This window comes from Limulus polyphemus, unplaced genomic scaffold (genome assembly GCF_000517525.1).
Source record: "Limulus polyphemus unplaced genomic scaffold, Limulus_polyphemus-2.1.2 Scaffold12952, whole genome shotgun sequence".
NCBI classification, from domain to species: Eukaryota; Metazoa; Arthropoda; class Merostomata; order Xiphosura; family Limulidae; genus Limulus; species Limulus polyphemus.
The window spans coordinates 1-6,287 of record NW_013678562.1 but is presented as its reverse complement, the minus strand read 5'-3'; the positions used below and the strand labels follow the sequence as shown (position 1 = coordinate 6,287).

Here is a 6,287-nt window from a genome sequence, read left to right as displayed (position 1 = left end):
GTTATTGATGATTGATGGTGGTAACGACGATGCCGAAAAGCAGAGTACATATTTCACAATAAAAAACCTGTTTAGAAAATATAATAACAATTATAATGATTCAATTAAAACAGCTTTAGAATAAATATAATAATTAAATTAAAACAGCTTTAGAATAAATATAATAATTAAATTAAAACAGCTTTAGAATGAATATAATAATTAAGTTAAAAACAGCATTAGAGTAACTATAATAATGAAAATTAAAAACAACTGTAGAATAAGTAAAAGAATTAAATTAAAACACTCTTAAAATAAATACAATAATTAAATTAAAACAGCTTTAGAATAAATATAATAATTAGATTAAAACAGCTTTAGAATGAATATAATAATTAAATTAAAAACAACTATAGAATAAGTACAAAAATTAAATTAAAACACCTTTAGAATAAATATAATAATTAAATTATAACAGCTTTAGAATAAACATAATAATCAAGTTAAAACAGCATTAAAATAAATATAATAATTAAATTAAAAACACCTTTAGAATAAATATAATGATTAAATTAAAACAACTGTAGAATAAGTACAACAATTAAATTAAAACACCTTTACAATAAATAGAATAATTAAATTATAACAGCTTTAGAATAAACATAATAATGAAATTAAAATAGCTTTAGAATAAGTGTAATAATTAAATTAAAACAGCTTTAAACTAAGTACAATAATTAAGTTAAAAACAGCATTAGAATAAGTATAATAATTAAATTATAACAGCTTTAGAATAAACATAATAATTAAATTTAAAACAACTTTAGAATAAGTATAATAATTAAATTAAAACAGCTTTAGAATAAGTATAATAATTAAATTAAAACAGCTTTAGAATAAGTATAATAATTAAATTAAAACAGCTTTAGAATAAGTACAATAATTAAGTCAAAAACAGCATTAGAATAAGTATAATAATTAAATTAAAACAGCTTTAGAATAAATATAATAATTAGATTAAAACAGCTTTAGAATAAGTGTAATAATTAACTTAAAACAGCTTTAAAATAAATATAATAACTTAGTTAAATCAGCTTTAAAATAAGTATAACAATTAAATGAAAATAACTTTAAAATAAGCACAATAATTAAATGAATATCAGCTTTAAAATAAGTACAACAAATGTTAAGTTCAACTTTTTCATCTTAATTCAAAAACAAAAAACATCCTCCATTTTCATTTTTATCTGTAGTGAGTCATCTAGCGTCAGTTTCTTAGAACTGATAAATTGGAGACAAACAAATCTCATATAAAGAATAGAATTTGCTGTCTTCTTTGAATAACTTATATTTGAAATTTATTTATTAAATTCATTTTCGGTTCCAACATCTAGAAGTGGACAGACTACCATCTACGATGGAATGTATCTGATTTCAACGGAATTACAGTTATCCGTGTACCGGCTAGTCAAGTGTGGAGACCGGACATCCTTCTTCACAACAAGTAGGACATATTCATTCTTGATTACTTAAATAAAATATATTGTTTTATCCTCCTCTTACGAAAGTATCCGCTTAATTACGTTATGCCACAACACAATGTGCTAACGTATAATATGTCAAACCCCAATTACACAGAATGTGAATGTGCAAAAATTATACAAAGATGATTTTGTGTCTCCCAGCCTGCATCAAGAAGACACGTAATATTATCTGGTGTACATTATATTGAAACGATTTTGGAGTCTCACCACGTCGTTACAGTCCATATCACCACGTCTGGTCATGCTCTATCTGGTGAATCTTGATAACAGTCGTGGAGAATAATTTTCATTGCAAAAGACTACGTCGTAAAGCTGTCACGTCGAATTCCCACCACTACTCCCTGCGTATTTTCTATAACTCATCTACAGTATGAGGACGGTGATACCTTTCAACAGTGTGATCACAAATAAATCCGTAACGACTTGGCCAGCAAGGAATAGCGTGAACACATGTTTCATTCATTCTTCAGTTGCTTGAAGTATGGCACGATTAAACTGATGTATCGTGGAAACAAATTGTGTGCACGTGATTTGTGTTGCTTTCCCAGACGGAGATCTTTCTTGATTATATTGCATGCCTATTGCCTTGGGAACATGGGAGACTTTGTTCCATTGACCATTGTGTTCATGGATTCTCACATGTTTCAGGATGCCGCCCTTTTTTACCACGGTGGTGGTACAACTTCTGGTAGGTCTCTTTCTTGATGATCCTGGCCCTCCAAGTTGATCCATATTCCTTTCTTTTCCATTTCTATTAACTACAAGAGGTACCTACCCCCTGAAAATTCTAAATCTCTGATCTGATACCATCTTTATGATCTTAGTGTATGGAATGTTTTCGTCGGAAAGAGCTGTTATATATCCTTAGAAGAGCCACATCTTTATCCAATGATGTTGTACTATGTTCCACATCTTTATCCAATGATGTTATAATATGTTCCACATCTTTATCCAATAATGTTATACTTTGTTTTAGATCTTTATCCAATGATGTTATACCATGTTCCACATCTTTATCCAATGATGTTATACTTTGTTCCACATCTTTATCCAATGATGTTATACTATGTTCCACATCTTTATCCAATGATGTTATACTATGTTCCACATCTTTATCCAATAGGTCTCCGGGATGTCGGGTGCAATAAAACAGTCCCACCGCCTACAGTGTCACCATCTCCAGGATGTTGAGTGCGATAGGGCTCATTATTTTGTTGGTACGTTTATAGTTAGGTCAGTTTTCTTTTAATTATTACCATCTGGGTTTGGTTTCTTTCGTAAGAAACTGATGTTTACTGACACAGCACATAATCGGATAAAGATGTGCAACATAGTATAACATATGGGACTATTCCTCAGCATGGCTACTGACGATTTCCGAATTTATTTGCTGCCTTGCCAAAATGAAGGCCTTTCAATAACCAAAATATTCATTGAAATGCTATCTAATGTCTTCCCGCTCAAAAACTGAGTCACACATTCTTAATATTATTGGATGTTTAACACACGTCATTGGCTTGATGTTACTGGCCTCTCAAAATCGAACTTAAAGAGCGTTTATTAACACTACCTACTCTGTGTAGGCCCACCGGTGACTTGGTGGTAAGTCTAGTGATTTATAACTCTAAAAATCATGTTTCGATACCTGCCTTGAGAAGAAGACAGATAACCAGACAATTGTGTAGTATTAGACTTAATAGAGACTGTTGCAATGGTTAAAGTTTTAGTGTTTCTTAGATTACCCACAATTCAAGGTTTTACTTAAGCCTTACCTCTCACAATACCATAATTTCATATCTTATTTCCATAATTTTAGCGTCGGCGTAGAACAGACGTCTGACGTCATTAATACAAACGTTATCGTGAAACACACAGGAGAAGTCAAGTGGATCTGGAGAGCTTTGTTGAAAAGTTCTTGCCCTATTGACATCGAGTGCTTCCCGTTTGACGTCCAGTATTGTCCGATGAGGTTCGTATCTGGAGCTTATGACGGCTTACAGGTAGGCGGGAACATCCCGGAAGTTGTGATCAAATGTAAGCTAATTATGTTATAAGTCAATATATATGGCGGTCCAAAATGATCTTTTCTAGTTTATAATTTAATAATTAAATAACTAAAGAAATACAATCATTCAGATTTCAACATCTTGTTGTCAAACTCAAACAGTTTTTATTATCATGATTTGTTTTGCTTCTCACTCCAGTGAGTAGTGTTACCTCATAAAATGGCAACCGTGCAAGAAAAAGCTTAATGCGTCGTTTGGCTTCTAGAGACCAAGTCACTGACTGTGGCACAACCTAATTACAGACGCCAGTAGTGGAAAGAAGTATGGGGGTATGTTAAGGATATCGTGTATCGCACTCCTATAGAACAACGGACGCCGTCGCCACGTAGAGCTACACGTAAAAGTCTATTGACATGTAAATAAAACCTTTTTGAATTGGGCTACAAGATGTTGAAAACTGCATGTTTGCATTTTCTTAGTTAATTATTAACTTGTATAATAGGAGGGATAATTTTGGATCACTCCGTATTAGAAAACCCGAATTTTAAAATAATGGAAGGAATTGATTAGACAGTTGGATTTCCTGGGTGTTATCGATATTTCCAATTGTTAATACAATAATACCTCATGAATTTCAATGAGCTTATGGGGCTTAGGTTAGTCCTAAATATTAGTTTAAAATAATATTGATCAGTGTGAAAAATAAATAACATGACAAAAATAAACAATGTAACAAAAAATGAAATATGTCATTATTTACAAAATAAATAAATATCACTTGTTTGTTCTGTATGTCCATCGAGCTTACAAATAGTAAACATCCAGCATCACACAACTTAGCAATACACTAAACCTGGATATAGTTATAAACCTTCATGTATTAACAACAATATACATCCAACATCACACAACTTACCAATACACTAAACCTGGATATAGTTATAAACCTTCATGTATTAACAACAATATACATCCAACACTACAAAACTTACCAATACACTAAACCTTGATATAGTTACAAATAGTTGAGAAACAGGGACAGTGTTATATAGGTTTTAAAACTGAATGATGCTAGCATGTATTGTGTTGAGAAACAGGGACAGTGTTGTATCTCGGAACTGTTGTCAGATTGATCAGGTAGCTACTAACAACACTTGTTTATCTCGTCAATATAACAAATAACATAATACATGTTTCTAAAGCTATTGAGTCACGTGAGTAGTAGTTGACAAATAGTAGCTGTTTTTTAAGAACCATTGATACATTTCTTTTGAATGCAGTTCTACAGTTGTTATGATGACTCCCCCTGTGGCTCATGGGTATGTCACAACTATACAAACCGAGTTCGATACTCGTGGTGGTTAGCTTTGTGACTAAAAACAAACAAATGATAGTTATAATATAAACTTTTCTGAGTTTTTTTTTATCGGTTTTACAAGCTATCACTTATTAAAATAATCAATCAATGAGTTTCATAACTTATAGCAAAAATTGATTACATATAGGAAACCGTTTGATTCGGTTCGTAAGGTAACAGAAACATCTGTACGTAGAGAAGCTTAGAACACAGCATAAGAAACTTCATCAAAATGGACTTACCCAAACAAACAACTTATCTAGTAATAAGTCGTATATTCTGGTTCTATAAGTACATTGTTCTCCTCTGAAGATATCTAACTTTATTGTGCTTAACGACAAACAAACTACTTATCTAGTAATAAGTCTTATATTCTGGTTCTATAAGTACATTGTTCTCATCTGAAGATATCTAACTTTATTGTGCTTAACTTTAGATGAGAACAATGTACTTATAGAACCAGAATATACGACTTATTACTAAATAAGCAGTTTGTTTGTCGTTAAGCACAATAAAGGTGATATCTAACTTTATTGTACTTAAGCGACAAACAAACTGCTTATCTAGTAATAAGTCTTATATTCTGGTTCTTTAAGTACATTGTTGTTATCTAAAGATATCTACCTTTATTGTACTTAACGACAAACAAACTGCTTATTTAGTAATAAGTCGTATATTCTGGTTCTATAAGTACATTGTTGTTATCTAAAGATATCTAACTTTATTGTACTTAACAACAAACAAACAGATTATCTAGTAATAAGTCTTATATTCTGGTTCTATAAGTACATTGTTCTCATCTGAAGATAACTAACTTTATTGTACTTAACGACAAACAAACTTCTTATCTAGTAGTAAGTCGTATATTCTGGTTCTATAAGTACATTGTTCTCATCTGAAGACATCTAACTTTATTGTGCTTAACGACAAACAAACTGCTCATCTAGTAATAAGTCGTATATTTTGGTTCTATAAGTACATTGTTCTCATCTAAAGATATCTAACTTTATTGTACTTAACAACAAACAAACAGCTTATCTAGTAATAAGTCGTATATTCTGGTTCTATAAGTACATTGTTGTTATCTAAAGATATCTAACTTTATTGTGCTTAACAACAAACAAGCTGCTTATCTAGTAATAAGTCTTATATTCTGGTTCTTTAAGTACATTGTTCTCATCTAAAGATATCTAACTTTATTGTGCTTAACGACAAACAAACAACTTATCTAGTAATAAGTCGTATATTCTGGTTCTATAAGTACATTGTTCTCATCTAAAGATATCTAACTTTATTGTGCTTAACAACAAACAAACAGCTTATCTAGTAATAAGTCGTATATTCTGGTTCTATAAGTACATTGTTCTCATCTGAAGATATCTAACTTTATTCAACTTTATG

The 6,287-nt window shown here is 30.8% G+C and overlaps 1 long non-coding RNA gene across 1 annotated transcript in view; it reads left to right on the top strand.

Annotated features, from left to right (window-relative positions):
- Nucleotides 1-3,535, top strand: part of LOC106477132 — a 5,143-nt gene extending 1,608 nt beyond the window's left edge. Inside the window, exons 2-3 of the long non-coding RNA XR_002609366.1 lie at nucleotides 1,374-1,483; nucleotides 3,340-3,535. This is a non-coding gene — a long non-coding RNA (uncharacterized LOC106477132). The remainder of the gene's footprint in view (nucleotides 1-1,373; nucleotides 1,484-3,339) is intronic.
- The last annotated feature ends 2,752 nt before the right edge of the window (nucleotides 3,536-6,287 follow it).